The 24,157-nt window shown below is 37.1% G+C and overlaps 1 long non-coding RNA gene across 1 annotated transcript; it reads right to left on the bottom strand.

The window, feature by feature from the left end:
- Positions 1–2,297: 2,297 nt before the first annotated feature.
- LOC118488098 lies at positions 2,298–3,236 on the bottom strand. The gene is made up of 2 exons (XR_004883705.1): positions 2,832–3,236; positions 2,298–2,696 (listed from the first exon to the last, which is right to left on the bottom strand). It is a non-coding gene; the product is annotated as an uncharacterized LOC118488098 (long non-coding RNA).
- Positions 3,237–24,157: the final 20,921 nt, after the last annotated feature.

Raw genomic sequence — 24,157 nt, 5'->3', positions numbered from 1 at the left:
TGACCACATGTGTTTATACATTCAAACATTTTTTTGTTTGGGTGTTCCCTATCTTCAAAAACGTTTCGTATTGCGAGGAATATTGATGTTTTTTTTAATTGAAATGCAGGGAGAAAAGGCATCAACCACCAAATTGGAAAAAAAGGTGTTATAGAGAAACTAATAAATATTTAGTTTCAAATTATTATTACATTAATTTGTATAGTTTGTGTTTACGAATTTCTTTGTAACATTGTGGAAGTGTTTTGTTTTATGTATGGTGCTATGATTAGACATCTTATTACCTGGTTATATAAAAAAAACTTTTCGGCTTTGTTTTTTATTTATATGTACAAATGTGAAATGAAACAAAAAATTGTCTATGTTGTAGCATTAATGTGTATTTCTATGTAGGATAAAAGATGGAAAAAAATGATTTTTGTAACATATGACTCGATTTGGGTAGTATATGAAAAAAATGATTGAAGCTTAATTAACTAATGTAGATATGACTCGATTTGTGTAGCATATGAAAAAATGATTTTTGTAAGTGGTCTTACATACGCCAAGTGAAAAAAAATATTACATCAAAAGAAAGGTAAATGTAGATGTTTGTGCCCTGATACATTAACCGCATGTACAACAACTATTTCCTTTGGAGTGGATACTTTTAGACATAAAAACCATTAAATAAAACCTTAAGAAAGAAAAGTCAACTGTAATCATGTTTCAATGCACCCTCACAATTATCATTTCACTAACACATTAAAAATAATAAACATACTCTAAATAATAAACAATATTCAGACAAAAAAAAAAAGAAGAATAAAAAACGTAACTAAAAAGGGACCTACTTCTTTGACCATAGATGTACCCTATATATGTAGACCATTCACTACCCTATGTCATTGTTGCTTTTCACATTTTATGACACATCTAAAAAAGCAGTACACCTATTTAATGAATATAAAAAATATAAAATATAAAAGTAGGACACCTGTACATGATCTATTGCATATACCGCCAAACCAACCCTCCAAATCAAATCTGTTGTGGGATAAAAGGATCGAAAAGATGAACTTGTCAGTCAACTTTCCTCTTACATTCAGCATGTGTCAAAAGTAAAGTTACGAAGTTACCCTTTATATAGAATGTTACAAAGCACACGTGGCTTAACCTTATCCACATAAAGAGTTTCCCAAGTTTTCTTAACTGGGGTGGGTTTTCTCCTTATAATTAGCCATATATATATATATATATATATATATATATATATATATATATATATATATATATATATATATATATATATATATATGGGACCGCTAAAATAAAAACCACCTCTAGTTGTAAGAACCGCGAGAACCAGTTCCTAACCACTAGATCAACAAGATGTGTGGATGAGATTAAAAGTAACTAATATTAATATTAAATACATTTTGTTTTATTATGTCTTTAATATTTTAATCCAAAAGGGTAGTTTAGTAAAATTACTCTTTTTTGTCTTTTAGTCTTTATTATTTTTTATTACTTTTTTGTTTTATTATATTACTTTTTCTTTTTTCAAAAGAATTTTTTTTATTAAAAACATTTTTAAATTTAGATTTTCTTAACAAGACAATTCTTTTTGCGCGTTGGTTTTTGCTCGCATCGTTTTTTAACGGGGTCGTTTTTGCACGCCGTTTTTTACGCTCGGCTTTTTCAAGCGTCGTTTTTTAACACGCCTTTTTTACGTCCTGTTTTAACGCGGCGTTTTTTATGTCCCGTTTTTTTCCGCGACGTTTTTATGCGCCGCATTCACGCCCCTTGTTTAGGCACCGTTTTATCACACGGTTTTTTACGTTTTACAACTTACGTAGAAAAATTTTTACGTTTAACGTTAAAAAGTTTACGTTTTACGTTAAAATTTTTACGTTTTACGTTAAACATTTTAAACTTTTTACATTTTATGTTAAACTTTTTTACGTTTTATGTTAAACATTTTAAACTTTTTACGTTTTACGTTAAACTTTTTACGTTTTCTATAAAACTTTTTTATGTTTTACGTTAAAAAATTTACGTTTTACGTTTTACGTTGTAAAATAAGCATTTTTTACAAAAAAAAAATTACGGGTTTAAACTTTTTTTTTACAAAAAAAAAAACAATATTTTTTAAGATTTTTTACAAAAAACAATTTTTTTTTACAGTTTTAAACCTTTTTACAAAAAACAAAAAAAAAATTACGTCTCGTTTCCCCATTTTTTTACGCCCTCGTTTAACGGAAAACGGACAGAATTTCCCTTGTTTTTGAAAGATTCCGACAACTAAAGTGTCGATATATTTTCAAAACGCAAACAATAACATTTCAACAATACAAAAAAAAACAATATATATAAAATTTTCATAAAAATACCAAATGTAACAAGTCACTAAAGTATTAGTTGGCGTAAACTTGAGACCTTCTTTTGATGACCCGTTTCTTCTGAATGTGATACGTTTGGATATGAAGTTTTTGAATGAATTTGTTGAGACGATTCCTGACCCGAAGCCTTTGTTTTGTGTTCCTAAATCTGGAGATATGACTTCATTCTTTCTGTAAAAACATCCTTCGCTGTACTTGCATTTTGTGAAGTTTGCAAAAATAAGCCACAACTCCTTTCTCATTTTGATTCTTTATTTTGAAAAATCAACCAATCAATATCTTCCTATTTTGACTCCTATTCCCACTCACACGGTCCTATAACACAAATTTTAGATCTATTAACCATAATCACATGAACAATTTGTTTTCAGTAATACACATACATACAAAATGAAATAAGATGGAAAAAAAAAGCAAAAGAGGATAATATATAAGTATGACATTTAATACCTGATTTGGAAAATGATTAAACAAATTTTCCCTAAACTGGTGTTAACAGATGAACAAGGGGCCTTCCGCCACCGCCGTCGTTGACCAACCACCTCCCACCACCGTCATCGACCAACCACCTCCCACCACCACCTCCGCCGCATTCTAATCTCTAAACATCATTTCCGTCTTCGTCCCACCTTCGTCGCCGGCCAACCACCTCCCACCACCGTCTTCCGCCGCATTCGACTTACCACCACCAATCAAACATCTTTTTTGTTCCTTGATTTGGGTATGAGAGAGAGGGAGAGAGATGAGGGGATATGGTGGAACAATTTTGAGAGAGAGAGATTAGGGGATTCAAAATTTGGGATGTGTGTAATGTAAAAGTCTCTGTGAGACTTTAAAGAGAGGTGAGAGATGATGGTGATTTTAGGAGAGAGGAGAGAGATGACAGAGACAATAAATGGAATTAAAATTTGGGGTAAAAGATCAAAATACCTTTTTAGTTGGCATAATATGATTGGCTGAGAGTGGTTCTCGCGGTTCTTACAACTGGAGGTGGTTTTCATTTTAGCGGCTCCCTATATATATATATATATATATATATATATATATATATATATATATATATATATATATAAACTACATAATTATACATAATAATTACAAAAAAAACATAGTATCAAAATAAAAACAATCATTCTTCGTCGGTTTCGAACCCAGGAATCGTTGAAACATGATCCACCAAATCAGATCGAAGGTTGTGATGTATATCCCTTGACTTGATCAAAAAATCATTTGACGATTTTTCTTCGTCTGTAACTGTTACATTATCTGGTTGGGGGTCATCGTCATCATAGTAGGTACCGATCGCTCTACCTTCATCCTCCAAAATCATGTTGTGAAGATTGATACATGCGTACATCACGTTTCCAAACTGATCCTTGTCCCATAGTCGACAAGGCATTGCCAATATTCGTCACCTTTTCTTTAAAACACCGAACACTCGCTCGACGTCTTTACGTGCAGCCATTTGGACCCTGTTAAACTTTAATCTCTTTGGATCTATGGTACCGTGTCTTGTGAACGATTTTACGAACACCCCCCACTCCGGGTAAATCCCATCAACTAGGTAGTACTCATACACGTACTCAACCCCGTTTACAAAGAAACTTCCTTTGGGTCCTATACCATTTACCCGATCATTGAAAAGGGGCGAGTGGTTTATGATGGTAATATCGTTATGTGATCCTGGCATACCGAGGAACGCATGCCATATCCAAAGATCTTGGGACGCAACCGCTTCAAGCATGATGGCTGGCATCCTGTGAAATCCACTTGTGTGAGCGCCTTGCCACGCGGTTGGACAAAGTTCTCAAGGCCATTTCATACAATCTAAACTACCTAGCATCCCGGGTAGCCCAAGATAATCTGCGTGATGTTCCAATATTTGTTGCATGTTACTGAACGAGAGCTTTTTCAAATATCTTTTCTTATAAAGTTCTAAAATACACGAACAAAAGTTGTAAAGAATTTCTCTAGCTACACTTGCATACATTTTTAAATAGTCATCCATAATGTCCGAACTATTGCCGTACGCTAACTGTCTAAGTGCGACCGTGACCTTTTGCCACGTACTAAATCCTAATTGCCCAGTTACATCCGGTTTTTGTTGGAAATAAACATACTTCTCCTCAACATCTCTAGAAACTTAAAAATAAGTTTCTACTCATACGAAAACGACGCCTAAACATTTTTTCATCATACTTAGGTTCCGCTGAGAAGTAATCGCTTACCAACAAATTGTTAGCGGTGTGCCGTTCACGAGCGATGTACCTCCTCCGTTTAGGTTGCAGAGTATCTTCCTCATCGTCTTCAACGATAGCTTTCACCACGGTCGCGATCGTTTGTAGGAATATTTCCGCACCATCGTCAGATGATGATGACGATTCACTTGAACTTGAAGAAATCATGGCAAGATTGTGTTTTATGTGTTTGATATTGTGCGAGAAAAATGTTAAATATAGTAAGGTATTTATAAAGGAAATAAGGTTTTTTTTTTTTTTTTAAATAATGCCCGAATGGCTAGCCCGAACGACTAGTTTTTTTGGCCAATCACAGCCAGCCAAGTCAGTCTCGTAGCCCCGCCCCACGCACGGGCTGAAACCCCCGCCAATGGGGTCACGCCGAAACCCAAACCCACCTGGGATAGTGACTTAAACGTTTATGGCCAACTCACGCCTCAACCCCGCCCATACCCCAAAGTCTAAACTCTTTGTATAATAATAATATACAATCAATTTGGCTTTCTTCACAAGGCACCTAACCCATACGTCATTGAAACCCAACCATGTTTGTTTTGCAAGATCGAGGCGGTCAGCAACACTAGGTAGGTTATCATCAATCATCATAACCATCAGTTTTATCCTGTAAGGCCGTGGGGTATGGTAGGGCTTGGGTTGGGGCATATGCTGACATGTGGAATAGGAGCCCCCTCACCGCCTGGTTACGTGGCCGCGGGGTATGACGTGGCGTGAGTTGGGCTTGGGTTGGGTGCACCGCGTGGCAGAATAATTAAACAAAAAAAATTAATAAAAAATTACATAATATTAAAAATTACATAATACTAAAAATTACAAAATAAAAAAAAACCTAAAGCGTTAAATAAATTTCAAAAAGGTCGATCTTGTCGAACACCTTTTTTTCCTTGCCTCGAAACTCTATGTTAGCCACCGTCACCCGGTCCTCGTGGCTTAAATCGCCACCGGGAACGGCTTCGTAATAAGCCTTGAAACGCTCGAGCTTGGGCCGTAGCTCGCGCTATTTATGTTGGCACGCGTTGAGGTTGTGGCGGTCGTTACCGACGTTATGTCGGTAGGCTCCGAATGCTTCCACCCAATATTTTGTTTGGCCCAGTGGCCGACCCTTCATAGCGTCAACGACGCTTGTGACGAGAGCAATTTCCTTTTCATGGGTCCAGGATGCCATAGCGGGGTTGGGTTCGAGAGAAGTGGGGTAGCGGGTTCGAGAAGGGGTGGACCAGTGGGGTAGCCGGTGGGACAGAAGTGGTAGCCGGTGGGGTTGTTGGGTTCGTGGGATGGGGGTTCGTGGGATGGGGGGACCAGTGAGTTGGGGTTACCATATATAGAGGCCTTTGGGGGACCCGGGTGACGGTTATAGAAGATGGGGGGACCGTTTGAAATTTAAAATTCGAAATTCAAAAGACCCGCCTGACGTGGCGGGTGAGCCAATGAGATTCAGCCAACTAGCATGGCCATACCGCCCCACGCCCGGCTTGAAAGCCAAGCCCCAAAGGCCACGCCCCAAACGAAGCCCACCCGAGGTGGTGGCTTGAGCGTTTTCCCCCAACCCAAGCCCCATACCCCACGGTATAAACAAACAATAAAAATGTTAAAAAAAAATCATTAAATCAGCTTGTATAAATGTATGACCAGCCACACGCTGTGCCATGTAACTAATCATCTCAGGCAAATTAAAAACAATTTGATCACCAAAAGAAAGAATCTGCGTAAACAAAGCTACCTGTTTTGGCTCAAAATTTAGTTTACTTTTTCAAATGACTGAATGAGGCTTATCCTATGTTTATTTCGTCTATCTAGTAATGAATTACTATCAAATCGATTACTTAGGGCTGTTCAAGATATCGGTTTATTCATTTCGGTTTTATCGGTTTTGAATTTTTCGTCTAAACCGAAAATCAAATCGATCCGCAATAGAAATGTGTCTAACCGAATCGAATTCAACAGGTTAAACCAGTCTATTCGGTTTTTATGTTTGGTTGTTTGATTAAAGGAGTTATTATTTGGTTTATTCGATTGATTTGATTCGGTTATCCGAATAAGGAAAATTTGTGAAACGGAAAACCAAATTCATAATTCTGCCCGGTTTTTCCGGTTACGGATAATTTTATGCTTTGGAGTTTTTAAGGCTTTCCGTTTTTTTTTATTTTTTTATGGTTACGGGTATTTGTGGTACGTAGGCATAACATAGTTTGCGCATGGGTTAAAATCCGGCCGTGCTCATGGAAATATGGAATGGATACCCCATTGGTCATTATGGGCCGAGTTCAAATCATACCTCTTTAGCGGAATCAAGATGTAAGATGTAAGAAAAGTTAAGAAATATTGCCTTTAAAGAAAAGTTAATTAGTGGTAAAAAGACGGATGTGACACAATGTTTCAATCTTTTAGAAAACTAGAGTTTGGTATGTTAACCATTGCAGTCCACGGTTGGTTTCTGGTTAAACCAGCCGGTCTGTCTTAAAAAAAGTATTGTTCACTAGTTTAGTGGGTTAGACCGCCCACACTGTCAAAAAGATTCATATTATCCAAAGTGAGATTGCCTTTGTTTTGATACAGTTTTTCAGAGCTTCTCTGTAGTTTTTATAAGACGTCGATTTAATTGAGCCTTGTCCATATGCTTATAACCCAACAACTCTTTATCTCACCTACACTACAAGTAGTAGAGCCCAAGGTAAAGAATGCAAAGACAAAACTATAAAACATCGTATTGAATAAAATCGACATGATATGTTTTTAAAATAAAGGCCCAAAACCATATACATAAGAACATGAATAAGAAAAAGTTTTTAAAACAAACAAACACACATAGATAGATAGATAGATAAGGTTCATAATATATTAAGCAAGCCAAGGCAGGCAGGCAGGCATTGTCATACACTAGTACACTAGTAGAAAATCAAAGACAAAAAAACATAAAATCCCTTGTTTAAATAAACCCCGCCCCGAAACATAAGTGTCCCATGACAAATACCCCGGCCCATAGATCTATCTATCTAAATCTAATCTCCTCCTTTTTTATCAGATTCTTCCGGTTGAACACTCAACAGATGAACCTCGCCTTCTGGTGTCAGCAACTTTTCAGCTTCAGCCAGAAAGCCATTCACCAGAGGAGCATCAGCAATGACGGCCGAAGGAGCAGTTGCAGTGGCCGGAGTGACTGCCTTGCGAATGGAATATATTCTTTTTCTTAAGTAGTGAATTTCAATGTGTTTGATGATGAGGAAGAACTCATTGTGTTTGTTGATGATGAGTAAGAGCAAGAAGGTGGGTGGGGGTGATTGCTGGTGCATTTGAATTAGAAGTAAACAAGCTGTTTAAAACCACAACTTACTACATAGTACTATAGCAGGAAACCTGCGCTTTCGTAAGAGCAACAGGAACGGCAAGAAAAAGAAGAAACAATACAGAAGTAAATCAGAACCTTTTGACCTAGCTTGCTTTAATTTTTTTTTTTTTTTAAAATGTGTAGATCGATTGGAAACCCACTACCGACTGCGCTTCAACCCTTTTTATCGGAAGCACAGCCACCCGGGTTCGAATGAGGGGGAATGCAGTGCAGAGCTTGTGACAACTGTGTTCTGTAATCATCGTATAATGTAAAACAATGTTGATTATCAATAAAACAATGTGCTTTGGTGTTATTATATGTGTTATTGTGTGTGATGATTTTACGATTTGATTCGATTCCGGTTTCAAGCTTTAATCGTTTTCTGGAAGGTTACACGCAGATTGGTGCGTAAACGCAATCAGTTTAACGCGACGTACACCCCGGAACTGTGATACAAGCCAAACATACCCTAAATATCCTTTACATAACTTAGAAATAAGTTTCGAAGGATTCGGTATGGCAAAAACATGTTTATTTGAACTAAAGAACTAATTACGACAAAACTGCGAAACGAACGTTGGTGACCGCCCGGATAATTTTTAAATCCCAAAAATATTCTGTGATGATTAAAATTTATTTTTAATCAGGTCCATGTTGAAAAATAAATTAAAACTCTTAAAAACGTAATTTTTCAAGTTTAAGCGCGTACCGCGTGTTTCTGCGCGACACAGTGCTTCTACTGTGAAACGCAGACAACGCAGCCAAATCTCGGCAACTGAAATTTATTTCAATAATATTTTGGCGGGTTTATTTTTATGGAATAATAAAAATAATTTAGAACGCCATAAACCGGGAATTAAACGCTAGATAAAATACCCGGTATTCAGTAAATACCTGTTTTTAACTAATTTACCAATCAAAGTTACACTTTAACCCCTCCCCCCTACAAATTTCGGTCATCATTACCAAATATTTTGCAAGATTGAGAAAATATTCCATTTTATCTTTATTGGCCAAGAGATGATGCATGCATCTTTCCCATATCTCTACATATACCTTTCCAAGACAATTTCACACTCAACAAGACTACTCAATCTCCTCTCTCTCCTCTCTCCATAACCGTCCCCCCCCCTCTCTCTCTCTCCATCTTCATCTTCTTCAAACTTGTTCTTGAGAATTCAACACCATTTCTAGCAAGCTTCAAGTTGGTGTGAAGATCCAAGGGTGTTTCCAAGGTGATTTCAAGTGATTCCAAGCTTCCTATGATCACAAAATCTCATTCAACAACTTACTTGAATCTTGAAGGTATAACATTATGTTTAAATCATACTTTTGATTCTTGGATGTTCTTGATGATTTAAAGTTTCTCTTGAATCTTGGAATTTTCACAAACTTGAAATCAAATGAAATGGGTCTTGTTACAAAATAAAAATGATGGTGTATATGTATGTATATAACCGTACATATATGTATGTGTGTATGGGTTTTGAAGTTTGATTCTTGATAAGTACTTGTTTATGTTGTTGTGTAACATTTCGTATTTTCAAACTTTCCATTTTTGGAAAGTCTACTTGTACTTTCTACTTTTGTAAGTTGTACCTTTGTTGTACTTGATTCAAATTCCAAAATTTTACTCGAGACTTGAAATCATAATGAAATTGCATGATTTTATCCATATTTTGTGTTTGAATACTATGAATCATTGAAACTATGAAACTATGTTAAACACGTTGAAACTATGTTAAACACGTTGAAACTATGTTAAACACGTTGAAACTATGTTAAACACGTAAAAACAGAGGAATTCCATCTTAATTTCGACTCTTTAAATCATCGTTGCCAAGAGATTACCCTAAACCGTACAAAAATTGGGAATTTATACGCTAATTCGGTAAAAATATTGAAATTTGGGTTAAATTTGATTATTATTTTAGATGATCAAAATAACAATTTAAATTAAATAAATAATTATTTCTGAATTTTTATTGATGTTCTAAGCATTTTCGTTAAATAACCTAACCCGGTTAGTTTTATAAAGGGCAGCACTAAGTGAGTTAGAAAACTCAGTTAGTGGCTAACCCAGTTAGTCAGGCTAATTAATAACAAAAAGGTGGTTTAAATGCATCAAACCGGATTCGAACCCGCGACCCTTCACTCAACAAACGCGCACACAACCAGCTGGGCTGGGTCTTGGACTGGTGATAAGTTTGAGATCCAATTACATTTAACATGTAATTAAATGTTGAATTTGAATCAAAATAACCGCTCAAAACCGTATGTCTTCTCCGGCCTTTGGTTGTTTAACCGGAACCGGTGACCATTCATGTTCTGTTTTCCCGTAACCGATCACCTCCACTCACCTATATATATCCGGCTATCTTTTCTTCATTCGATCCCTTTCACTCGTTCATTAAAACCGAAATAAAACAGAACCGAAACACCGACTCGAAACCACTCGACTCGCCGGAACCCGTACACGCCTCACCGGAGCTCACCACCACCGGACCACCGTCATCACCGCCTCCGGCCACCACCTACCCGTCTCCGACCGGTAACCTTCCGATTCAATTATTCTTTTATTTTCGTTTATCTTTTGATTATTCAGTTATATTTTTATTAATATTATTATTATTATTATTATTATTATTATTATTATTATTATTATTATTATTATATAAATCAGAATTATAGTATATAAATACATATAATCAGATATATTTTTTTCTGATTATTAATTAAATCAGAAGTATTTATAAAATCAGAATTCTATAAACCTATATATTATTTTCTGATTTATTAATTAATTTAATAAATCAGTTTTATAATTTCAGAATCTATAATTATTATTCCAGAATTTTCATTTCTTATTTAATTAATTCCGAATTTTTATTATTATATATATATCAGAATTATTAATTATTATTATACCACTTAATTAATCAGAATTTCATAACTATTTTTATATCAGAAATTTATTATTTTTCAGAAATGTTATTCAGATTTATTATTTATAACAGAATTTATATTTATAAATCAGAAATTATATTATTTGGATTATTATTTTAATAAAACAGAATTTATATTTTATTTATTCTAAATCAGATTTATCATTATTATTTATTTAAAACAGTTTATTTAATTCAGAATTTTATAATTATTATTTCAGAATTATATTTTAAAAATCAGGTTATTTATTTATTTTCAGAATCTATAAATCAGAATTATTTATGTATTTCAGAATTATTATCATAAAAATCAGATATATTGTTTTTATTAATTCAGAATATTTATTTTAAATGTTGTTTAAATTATAAATTAATTCTGAATTACTATTTAATTATTATTTGATCATATTTATTAATTTCAGGATTTATATTCTTTAAATCAGAATTATTGTTTATTTAATAAAAATCTAGAAATTTTATTTATTTTATTTTCAGATTTATTTATTTGTTTTATAAACTAGAAACTTTATAAATAAGTTATTTGTTTATAAGATTATTAACTAATGTTGTGGTAATTATTTTAGATTGTTAAAATAATTATTTATCTATTTAAATTCCTATTTATTTTAATGTTCCAACACTTTAGGAATTTTGTATTATTTATGTCTTATTATTTAAATTATTCTATAAATTCCCAAATGATTAATCAAATCCTCAAATTAATAGGGTAATTCTCTTGTGCACGATCTTCTTGGAAAATCCCTGATTCTATTATCTTTTTCCAATATACGCAACGCAACCTAAGGTGAGTATACTTGACCCATTTTCTTTTTACACGTTTGGGTGTAGTATGCATTTCCTTATCAAAAACACAATGATAAACACTTTCATTGCACAATCTATCCATACTATTGTGAAACTACTTGATCATTGATTATCTATGTTGTGCTGATGTTAACATCTATGGCTATATGTTCATTAACTTTGCAAGCCTCCCCTATCAATGGCAGCGCTGTAGGTTGTAACGCCCCTCCCGTATATACGGGTATTGTTAGGTTTAATCTATTAACTCTATTACCACCCTTTCGAGGGTTAGGCTATGTTAATTGTGTAACTATGGTTTGGACATATGGATTTCATCGTTACGAGTATAACAGTTAATTGATATCAGTTGTTCACATGGAATAGATTTGATAAACTATTTAACTCTATTATGCTATATTCAAACCTGTATACTCGCCAGCAATTATTTGTTGATTGTATTTTAAATGCATACTGCAGGCTGAGGATTCAAGAAAACAAGAAAAGGCTAGGATGGCTTAGAAACCCATCAACTATTTAAATTTACAATCTATGTTATGTACTTTTTCATTTCCATGTATTGTATGAAACTTATGAATATCAATGAAATAAACTTTAATTATTGTCACAACTAGTGTTATGATGTCTTTGAACAGTTTGTACGTCTCATCTCGATGTTTCCGCCATCGGTTGGGGTGTGACATGTTGCTTGTTCTTGAAAGATAGTTAAAATGCAAGTGTTTAATGATCTATGCATGACATGAAAAATGTAAATTACATCAGCAAATAAACATGAATAAATCACACATTTGATGCATTTAAATTCATATAAAATGATGTTGATATGATAGTATGCTTTAGGCACTTGTACATGAGGATATATGTTGATTTAAAGCTCAAGAAGTGATGAAAAATGGTTGTATGACAAAAGTGATTTTGAACAAGATTATAAAAACTAAAAATAACATTATTAATTTGGTGTATAATAATGGCATGAAACTTTGACATAGGCTTGATAGCTTTGCATGTTGTACATATAGCGTAAAAAGTGGTAAAATATGTAAAATTTGAATGATTTATGTGCTTTATGTAAGACCTGCACTATCATGAGTATAACCACGATTTTATTCAGTAAATAACATGGGTTATGTTAAAATTTCAAGTTGTTTCGATTTGGGATGGTTCGGGTAATGTTTGATGCAAAACTATGTTGTAAAACGGTTAAAAATCGCCTTTTCGGAGGATTTTTATAAAACTGTTTTAGATCAGTAACCAAACTGATATTTTTGATATAAAAATAAGTATTTTAACTTATATTAAGTTTACTTGGTGTTTGGTTAGTCATACGTGACTTCCGACGCTCGAAAATGTTGCCGAATCGTTAAAATAAGTATTTTCGACATACACTAGAATGGGTTGTTCATGGGTAAATTTTATGTGTTACAATGTGCTATGTGTTTTACAATATGTGTATGTTGACATGATAATACTTGACAAGATTATGTGTATTACGCTTGGGTATATATTTACAAATAGACCAAAATAATCAAAAATAATAACTTTTTGAGAGAAATCTCAAAGTTATGTGAAAATTCTAAGTATCGGAGAAACTTATATATTTTGTGGGTTTTCAATTATTAAATCATTCTTATTTAATTTAGAACGAATAAACAATTTGAGGGATTGTGTTAACATATAAAAACCCACCCAAAGGTGAGTACATAGATCCCCTCCTTTATTGTTTTCGATTGTTTTGGGTGATTCATATGTATCAAAACGATTTCGATGTTTTAATGATGGTTTCAAAAACGATTGAGATGGTTTATAATAAACTAATAAAGATTTTAATAATGTGAATGAACTTGTTGGTTGTAGTTACATAACGAATGACATTCATTAATTTTGGCCGAACCGACCAGTATTAGGTTATGGTACCATAGGATCTGATAAATCCCGTTATCAGACCGCACCCATGGTTATGTGTGGGTTAGGTGGGTAACGACTGAATCTGATGATTGTTAACTTACCCTTTGGTGGTTTGTTAATACGAGTTGAACGAGTTGAACGATGAACGAGTCACAAAGGTTTGAATGTTATTAGCGAGACGACCAAAAGTAGTTTTCACTATTAAAACGAGAACGATTTGTACGAGAATGATGTTGGACGATTGAATGCTTATGAATGATTTAAACAAGTGAACGATGATTTATAACAAGAACGATTTAGACGATGTCACACAACGAGGTTTACTAAACGATATAAACCATACGAGTTTTATTACAAGGACGATTTACGATTTGGTTTACGAAAACAAAGGTTTTGGGTTAAGATTCATGGCATCAAGGTTTATAAATTATAACCAATCTGTTTTGACTTGGTTATTCATTTTACGATACAAACATTTTACAAAACAAGGTTTTCTAATATCGATTAACGAAGTTGTACGAGATATTTCAACTTGCAAACGAGCCATGAATCTGACACTCACCCAAAAACTATGTACTCGCCAGCATTTCTTTGCTGACTTTGTTTTTACATATGTTTCAGGTGATGTTGCTTAATGTTGATTGCGAATAGGATGCATGCTCACTTAGGACCGGACGAGGGCTTAGTGATTTAATAACGATGATAGACTATGTTTGACTTGCTTGTTTAACTTTAAGACAATGTTTAATATTTAATAAAACGAAACTCTTTGTATCCATGGTTTGAAACAATACTTCTGTTACAACACTCCCCGACGTTTCCGCCACGATTTGTTGTTTGACGTGGTCGGGGTGTGACAGGAGAAGTTGGTATCAGAGCCAATGGTTATAGGGAATTAGATTATTAGTAATATTTTGACCTAGACTATAACTTTCTAGGACCCCAACGCAAGTTGATTTGCGTTTAGAATTTTAAAAACAAAATCCGAGTCTGCTTTGAAAATTAATCATCCGTTCTAGGATGATTGATTACTAGGTTTTGAACCCTTTGTTATAAGGTTGTGAACCCTTCCAGTTTAACTCATTTTTGGCTTAGTGCCTTCTGAGTTTTCAAAATCTCGTCAAAGTCTGGGTCTAAATAATGTGAACACGTGCAAACTGGAAGAGTGAATGCCTGTACCCTGAGTTTTCTGTCTAAGGCTAGAGTGTTCATACAAATCCACATAATCGGACCAGTCACTCTTACCTGGGAACTCTTGGGGTGAGTGTTCACTTATAGGTAGGGCTGTTGATCGGAGTGTCGTGCTCCGGTCAAAGATAATATTTATAAGCCCAAATTAGCCTTAACAATGTGTTAGTGGTAGTAAGGGGTCGAAGCACGAAGAGTATGTGGTTTGTGTATGGATTCGAATGAATTAGAACAATTGTCACAATTATGAAGCTTACTAGAATAATTTTTGTGTTTTTGTTTAATTGAAGGATATGATTTTAGATTAGATGAATTGATGAAAATGATGAATAACTACTAATTAACAATTGCAAGAAATTGGTTACTAGAACAATAATGATAAAAAGGAATCACACCCGGTTTCGGTAATTGTTAACCTAGGATTTCTACAAGTTTTAGTTTCAACTCAAATGCATTCGATTAACGGATTTAGTGTACCGTGACTTAGGTGCTACTAACTATCAACGCCCCGAAGAACGGACAAAAAGACACTTTGTAATCAACACAAGTAAATCCTAACAACGACAACGCACAATTACATATTACCGTTTCGCAAAGTCATAACTTTTAACATCGCTCGACAATTCACGAATTCGCAACAAATGTAATACTATTGTCCAAAGTTTCAAAAACCAAATACAAATTGTCACTAAGATGAAACAAGAACAAATTGAAACCCTAAAATTAACAACTACCTACACCGGGGTGAAACCGAGATGATTAGCCGCTCATGGTTGATGCAACTTGATCACCGGATGTTTGGAATGCGGATGGAGTCATCTTGAAGCTTGATTGGAGGATTGGTGAATGATGGAGAATTAGGGTTTATGGAATGATGATGGTGAAGTGGTGAATGGATGAAGAACTAGGGCTATGGATTGATTGTGATGATGATGAATTCGGGTTGTAGAGATGAAGATAGATGGAATGGTAGGTGAATTGTGTATGGTAATTGGCTCCAAGGACAAAGTTCAAACTCCAATACAAGTGTAACTTACGTATTGATGACCCACCAACCCTTTTTGATCGTTCCAAACCCCAAGGGACCAAAAATTCGCGTAATCAACATCTGGAAACCGTGGCCGACGGTCTGAAGCCCCGTCGGCGACGGTGCTTGTTTCTCCAATTTTGGCCGACGGCCAATGTTGCTGTCTACGGACATTTTCAGCGACGGACAATTGCCCCAACCGTCGGCGACGGCCCTTCTGGGCGTCGACGACGGTGCCCAAAAGCTGCACTTTCTGTTTTTCGCTTCCCTTACTCCCGGTTGACCCATTTTGCTTCCCGGTGGTTTGTTTTTCATCCCGATGACCCGTAAAGCTCCCAAAAAGCTCCCTTAACTCCGTTAGATCTGCAAAATACATATCTAATCAAGAGTAGGTGATGCGTGTCGGTGTGTATATATTTTAGATGTATAATTAAGCCCTTTTTACACTTTTAGCCAAGTTTTAAATTTATAAAACACGATATTTACTAACACTAAACACACATATGGGCAAGTGCACCCATCGTGGACGTAGTATAGTGTTGGTAAGATACCGAGGTCGTCCAAGGACACAAGAGCTTTTAATACCGGTTTATCCTCAACGTCTAACCAAATCAAAAAGTTAGAAAAATGTTTTAAACTAAGAAAAATAAAAACTAACTAAATGCTGAAAAATAAAATAAAATAAAAACAGATAGACAAGATGAATCACTTGGATCCGACACGTGTATTAGTATAACCTTTGATTATTTTCGCACTTTTGCACTTGTTTAAGAGATTATCTTAGTTATTGTAGTAGGCCCCTCTTTTGAAGGCGACGTTACCCTCAACCCAGTAGTTTGAGTCAGCAAGGATACAATCCTAAAGGGTCGGATTATTGAAAGATAATGAATTAAGTTATTAATGCAAATTATGGTAGGCCCCGCTTTTGGCGGTGACGTTACCCTCGGCTAAGTAGTCTGAGTCAGCAGGGATACAGTCCTAAATAGCCGGGTTATAGTATTAATAGTAGTTAGCTTATGAGGGGGTCAAAGAGTTTGGATCCCCGCCATCCAATACCTATGGGCATTGAAGGAGATCCTACTAAATTTGACCCAGGTCCCAAGCAGGACCTCTAAACGCTGAACAAGGGCAAGACCCTTACCAAACCGTTCCCTTAACCCCCGACCAGGTAGCCAACATACCTCCATATAGACCGTGGAGATATGAATGGTGAAAATCTTTTATTTTATATAGACAGTAAAATAACGCCAAGACACCACGGACAAACGATAAGGAAAGATCACCTTCAACATAAGTAACTAGTTATTAAAGTCATTAATACAAAACCAAATAAAAAGTGCAAAAGATTAAAAATAAAAAGTATTATACTAAACACTTGTCTTCACCAAGTGATGTAAGAGACTTAGGCAAACATGGCCTTGATTGTTAAGAACTCTTACGATCAATCTTGGATCCCGAGACGACTCACACACTCTACGATGGACAATGGATGATGGTGGTGTTATGGTGGTGGTGGGTGGTGGATGAAGTGTGAGAGAGGTGGTGTGCCAAGGGATGAGAGAGAATGAAACCAAGCTCCTCTATTTATAGGCTGAACAGAACGCTGGACACGGCCCCGTGTCCGCTGGACACGGCCCCGTGCCCGTCTGACATTCTCTCTCTTCATTAATTGTAATTGCGAATTACAATTAATGCGCCTGCTGTACTTTCAACACGCCCCCGTGCCCGCTGGGCACGACCCCGTGGTGAGCAATGGAAGCTTCTACTGGTTTGTCTTTTCTGCTGCTTCCTGGGCACGCCCCCGTGTTCACTGGACACGGGGCGTGTTCAGACTCTGTTCTCTTCTCTTTGTCTTGGGAGGTGCCGTTGAGGGTCCGGGCAGTTTACTTTTGTTCCTTTTCTTGTATTTATGGTAGAATTAGTGGTCTTTTTGCTTCTTTTGTGATTTTGAGCTCATTTCATCCTGAAAATACAAAAGGAAGACAAAAACACTCTTTTTCCAACATTAGTACTTAAAAAGGGTTAGTTTTATGCCTTAATTGATGTGTTTTATATGTTGCATTTTACACACATCAAATACCCCCACACTTGAACTTTTGCTTGTCCTCAAGCAAAACTCTTTTAATGTGGCTTACACTCCCAAATAGAAGAGAAGTTTTTTTTTTTTTTTTTTAACTTGTCCTAAAGTGTCGGGAATCCAAGGTTTGTATAGGTTCTATTTTATTTTATTTACAATCTTATTCGTCATGGTTTATTTTGAACTTTTCATAAGATAAACTACTTATTTGGGCATAGCATGCCTTATTAAAATTCCATTTATATACAAGTTCACATACCTCACGGGAGATCACTCAATCACTCGGCCGAAGGTGTATATTTAAGTGAATCGCTCGAGAGCGGCACGGATTTACATTCTCCATATGCTTGCCAAGCGATCAATCCTCCTCCTTTTTAACTTTTTACCTTTGTAAATATCAAGAGGTCTTTTGGGGTGAAGGCTTGGGTTTAAAGGTGGGTGGTTGGTTAGTGGTTAGTAAAAAGGGCGAAAATCGTAACAAGTGTCGGTTTTCGTAAAATACCTTATTTTTGGTGACATTTATTTTTGAAGTATTTCTCCAAACAAGCTTTTTGTAGCTTATGTTTGTTTTTGACTTCATTTCTCTTTTTTTTTTTTTTTTTCATCACGTAAAGGGTATGTTTATGGAAAACCGAGTTTGTTACTAAAATAAAGGTGAAAAAATGAAAAAGGTTTTTGGTGGGTAAAAAAAAATTGTTTTGGGGGTAATGAAATGAAAGGTTTAGGCTCAAAGGGGTTTTCTAGGGGGATTTTGGGTAGGTAAAAAAATGAAAAATAATGGTTTTGAAAGAAAAATAGTTAGTCCTAATGCCTCCATCATTTACTTACTTGGGTTTAAGTTGGTAAGGACCGGGAATGTATCGTCGTGGCAAGTTCTAGATTTGTAAAGACCGAGCGGCTATTCACACAAGAAACGAAAAATGAGCATTTAATCTAAATATGTGTATTTTTATGCTCAATAAAGGCTCAAAACTCACTTTTTGTGGGAATGGGTTTTTAATGTGACCAAGCATATATAATCGAATTTTAGCTAGACTTGTTATACCGTTTCATAATTTTCTTATGTTAGTTCTTTTTATCACGACGCTATCGGTTGTAAGTTTGTAAAAATATAACCCTTTTATAACTTGTTATTCCCAACTTAAACTAAGACAAGTAAATAAAATAAAAAATGAAAAAGTTTTTGAAAAAATTTGGGGTGTTTAGCGGTTCCAATAGAGTTTTGTGTAAGGCTTGTTTTAGGATTTTGCAAAAATTCCAAGGTTTTAGCATCCCCCCCACACTTAAATTACACATTGTCCTCAATGTGTCCAAAAATAAAGTTTTTTGGTTGATTAGAATATGTAAAAGTGTGTTTGAAAACAAAGATTTGTGTTACTGGCGCTCTGGACACGGCCCCGTGTTGACCGGGCACGGCCCCGTGGTCAAGTGCCAGTAACAAAAATTATAGAATTGAAACAGAAGCCTGGACACGGGGGCGTGTCCGCTGAACACGGCCCGTGTCCAGTTACCTGAACTGGGTGATTTCCTGCAGGGGGCTCAGCACGGGGCCGTGTTGGTTGGGCACGGCCCGTGTGGAGCCTTCTGTTATGGAGATTTTGTCGGTTTGTTCTGTTCTTCTGCATGGTTCCATTTTTTCTTGTTCCCTTTTTCATCCATTACCACCATGAGTGTGATTTATTCTGCAAAAACTAAAAGATTAAACTAAACTAAGGATAGGTCCGCGGAATGCCTCCGTGGTGCGCCACGTTTATAAGGGTCCTTGGCTAGACCCAATTCCCGGTCACACGTCTTTTGATTGGGGTGCCTTGCCTCCCAAGTTACACCGTCGGAGAGCGGCATCCAAGCTTGAATCGATAACCTTCATGTAGTGGATCGGGTCGTCATCCTCTATTCTTTTCCCAACTCCGAACTTTACCTCATCGTCCCCATATCTCAAAGTTAGTGTCCCGTCATTCATGTCCACTACTGCTTGTGCGGTGGCAAGGAAAAGCCTCCCTAGAATAAGAGGGACCTCGGTGTCTTCCTCCATGTCGAGTATGACAAAGTCAACAGGATAAACGAATCTGCTTACCCTTACCAAGACATTCTCGATGACACCTTGCGGGAACTTGACCGATCGATCCGCGAGTTGTATGCTTATTTTTGTGGGGCTTGTGGTTCCCAAGCCAAGCCTTTTGAACATTGAAGAGGGCATGAGGTTAATGCTAGCCCCTAAGTCGGCCAAGGCATTGCGAACGGGAGATTCCCCTATTGAGCACGGAATCGTGAAACTTCCGGGATCGATCTTCTTTTGGGGTAGTTTATTGAGTACGAGGGCAGAGCATTCTTCGCCTAAATTAACTAATTGCAAATTTTCAATTTTCTTTTTATGTGTAAGGAAGTCCCTCATAAATTTAGAGTATTTGGGCATTTGGGTTAGGACTTCGATAAAAGGAATATTGACATGCAATTGTTTTAGCAAACTTTCGAATTTTGCGAATTGCTCGTTGGTTTTTTGACGAATTAACCTACCGGGGTACGGAACTCGAGGAGCCTTGGTAGGCTCTGTTGATGGGGGAGGGTCCTTCTCCTGCAGATGTGTTGGCGTTGATTCTTCCGCGGCTGGAGGTACTTCTGCAGGCCCTACGGTCCGGTTTCGTAGCGTGATGAGGTGAACTTGTGCCTTCGGGTTGGTTTCGGTATTGCTGGGTAATGCGCCTTGTGGTCTTTCGGAAAAATTTTGAGCTAGTTGACTTATTTGTTTTTCTATGTTTTGAATGCTAGCTTGTTGATTCCTAAAGTTTGATTCTAATTGTAGGAATCTTTCCGAATTTTTCTTGTCAGTGTCAGAGACGAGGCGAGATATAGTATCTTCGAGCCTTTCTCTTCCACTTTGTTGTTGAGTGAAATTTTGTGACTCATTTCTTGATTGCTGAAAGTTTGTTCGTTGTGGTTGTTGGTTACTACTATTGCCGGGCTCCCTCCAACCAAGGTTTGGGTGGTTTCGCCATCCTTGGTTGTAGGTCCCCGTTGGAGGACCCGACGACCTAGGTCTATTATCAATGTAGTTTACCATTTCTTGTTGATCGTCCGTTTCTTTCATGCAACTCCAATTTTCATGTGACCCACCACACCCCTCACAAGCCATGACCGAGACTGTTTTTGTCATTTCTATTTTTTTTATTTTTGAAGAAAGGGCCTCGATTTGGGCTTGTAAAGAGGTGCTTTCGTCTACCTTACGGGCGCCCGGGGCGATAGTTTTATTTCCCCGGGGAGTGTGCCATTGAAAATTGGTTTGAGCAATTTCCTCAATCTGATTATATATTTCGTGTGGGCGTCGATTACCTAAAAGTCCCCCGGAGCTAGAATCAAGTGTCTGCCTAGTATGTGGCAACAACCCATTGTAGAAAGTGGATACTTGTTGCCATATTGCGAGGCCGTGATGGGGACACTTGCGTAATAGCTCCTTGAACCTTTCCCAAGTTTCATATAAGGATTCCCCGTCCTCTTGTGAGTATGTGTTAATTTCAGCCATTAATTTAGCAGTTTTAGAAGGAGGGAAATACTTATATAGAAATTTTTGGGCTAGTTCATCCCAGGTGTTTACCGATCCAGCTGGGAGGGTGTTGAGCCAAGCTTTCGCTCGGTCTTTTAGTGAGAATGGAAACATACGAAGGCGGATGGCGTCGTTTGATGCTCCATTGATCCGAAATGTATCACATATTTCTAAGAAATTAGTTATATGTAGATGGGGATCCTCGTCCGCGAGCCCGTGAAAGGTTGCGGAGTTTTGGAGCATTTGTATCAAGTGCGGTCGAAGTTCGAAGTTATTGGCTTCGACATTCGGGGCATTGATAGCGGCGCCGAGATTACCTACGGTGGGCCGTAAGTAATCCATGAGGGTACGTTGGTCCGCCATTGGGGGTGGGTCACCCGAAACCTTCTCTTGGTTTTTGGCTTTTAACCTTTTTCTGAGAAAGCGTTCGGGTTCTTCTAATGGTTCCTTTATGTCTTTATTGGAACTGGAGCTCATACACTACGCGAGGTTGGCGTCGGGTTCCAAGTCCTGTAATAAAAACAGAAAAGAATGTTGGTCAGAAGGTTCACCACGGCCCCGTGTCGAGCGAACACGGCCCCGTGGTCGGAGTTACAGTGGTTGTTTTTCAGATCCCAGTTACTGGAAGTTGGACACGGCCCCGTGTTGCACCGACACGGCCCCGTGGTCAGCCTTCTATTAACTTGAAAAACAAAAACTGCCAGTAACGTTGCTGAGCACGGCCCCTGTCCGACCAGGCACGGCCCCGTGCTGAGCTCTGCAGAAGCTGAAAAATCTAAAAAATCCTAAGAAAAATTAAAAAAAAAAAATAAAAAGATGATTAGGCCGTTGATTCCTAACTTTCTTAAAATCCTTGTGTCCCCGGCAGCGGCGCCAAAAACTTGATGCGTGTCGGTGTGTATATATTTTAGATGTATAATTAAGCCCTTTTTACACTTTTAGCCAAGTTTTAAATTTATAAAACACGATATTTACTAACACTAAACACACATATGGGCAAGTGCACCCATCGTGGACGTAGTATAGTGTTGGTAAGATACCGAGGTCGTCCAAGGACACAAGAGCTTTTAATACCGGTTTATCCTCAACGTCTAACCAAATCAAAAAGTTAGAAAAATGTTTTAAACTAAGAAAAATAAAAACTAACTAAATGCTGAAAAATAAAATAAAATAAAAACAGATAGACAAGATGAATCACTTGGATCCGACACGTGTATTAGTATAACCTTTGATTATTTTCGCACTTTTGCACTTGTTTAAGAGATTATCTTAGTTATTGTAGTAGGCCCCTCTTTTGAAGGCGACGTTACCCTCAACCCAGTAGTTTGAGTCAGCAAGGATACAATCCTAAAGGGTCGGATTATTGAAAGATAATGAATTAAGTTACTAATGCAAATTATGGTAGGCCCCGCTTTTGGCGGTGACGTTACCCTCGGCTAAGTAGTCTGAGTCAGCAGGGATACAGTCCTAAATAGCCAGGTTATAGTATTAATAGTAGTTAGCTTATGAGGGGGTCAAAGAGTTTGGATCCCCGCCATCCAATACCTATGGGCATTGAAGGAGATCCTACTAAATTTGACCCAGGTCCCAAGCAGGACCTCTAAACGCTGAACAAGGGCAAGACCCTTACCAAACCGTTCCCTTAACCCCCGACCAGGTAGCCAACATACCTCCATATAGACCGTGGAGATATGAATGGTGAAAATCTTTTATTTTATATAGACAGTAAAATAACGCCAAGACACCACGGACAAACGATAAGGAAAGATCACCTTCAACATAAGTAACTAGTTATTAAAGTCATTAATACAAAACCAAATAAAAAGTGCAAAAGATTAAAAATAAAAAGTATTATACTAAACACTTGTCTTCACCAAGTGATGTAAGAGACTTAGGCAAACATGGCCTTGATTGTCAAGAACTCTTACGATCAATCTTGGATCCCGAGACGACTCACACACTCTACGATGGACAATGGATGATGGTGGTGTTATGGTGGTGGTGGGTGGTGGATGAAGTGTGAGAGAGGTGGTGTGCCAAGGGATGAGAGAGAATGAAACCAAGCTCCTCTATTTATAGGCTGAACAGAACGCTGGACACGGCCCCGTGTCCGCTGGACACGGCCCCGTGCCCGCTGGACACGGCCCCGTGCCCGTCTGACATTCTCTCTCTTCATTAATTGTAATTGCGAATTACAATTAATGCGCCTGCTGTACTTTCAACACGCCCCCGTGCCCGCTGGGCACGGCCCCGTGGTGAGCAATGGAAGCTTCTACTGGTTTGTCTTTTCTGCTGCTTCCTGGGCACGCCCCCGTGTTCACTAGACACGGGGCGTGTTCAGACTCTGTTCTCTTCTCTTTGTCTTGGGAGGTGCCGTTGAGGGTCCGGGCAGTTTACTTTTGTTCCTTTTCTTGTATTTATGGTAGAATTAGTGGTCTTTTTGCTTCTTTTGTGATTTTGAGCTCATTTCATCCTGAAAATACAAAAGGAAGACAAAAACACTCTTTTTCCAACATTAGTACTTAAAAAGGGTTAGTTTTATGCCTTAATTGATGTGTTTTATATGTTGCATTTTACACACATCAGTAGGCAATTCGAAACTAAAACTTGTGTAAAAACATCAAATTAAACAATTACAAGCACCGGTTTTCGACCACGTATCACATCCCCACACTTGTCTTTTGCTTGCCC

The sequence above is a fragment of the Helianthus annuus genome, chromosome 16, assembly GCF_002127325.2.
Source record: "Helianthus annuus cultivar XRQ/B chromosome 16, HanXRQr2.0-SUNRISE, whole genome shotgun sequence".
NCBI classification, from domain to species: domain Eukaryota; kingdom Viridiplantae; phylum Streptophyta; class Magnoliopsida; order Asterales; family Asteraceae; genus Helianthus; species Helianthus annuus.
Note: the sequence above shows the minus strand (reverse complement) of the source record. Positions and strands in the feature narration are given on the sequence as shown.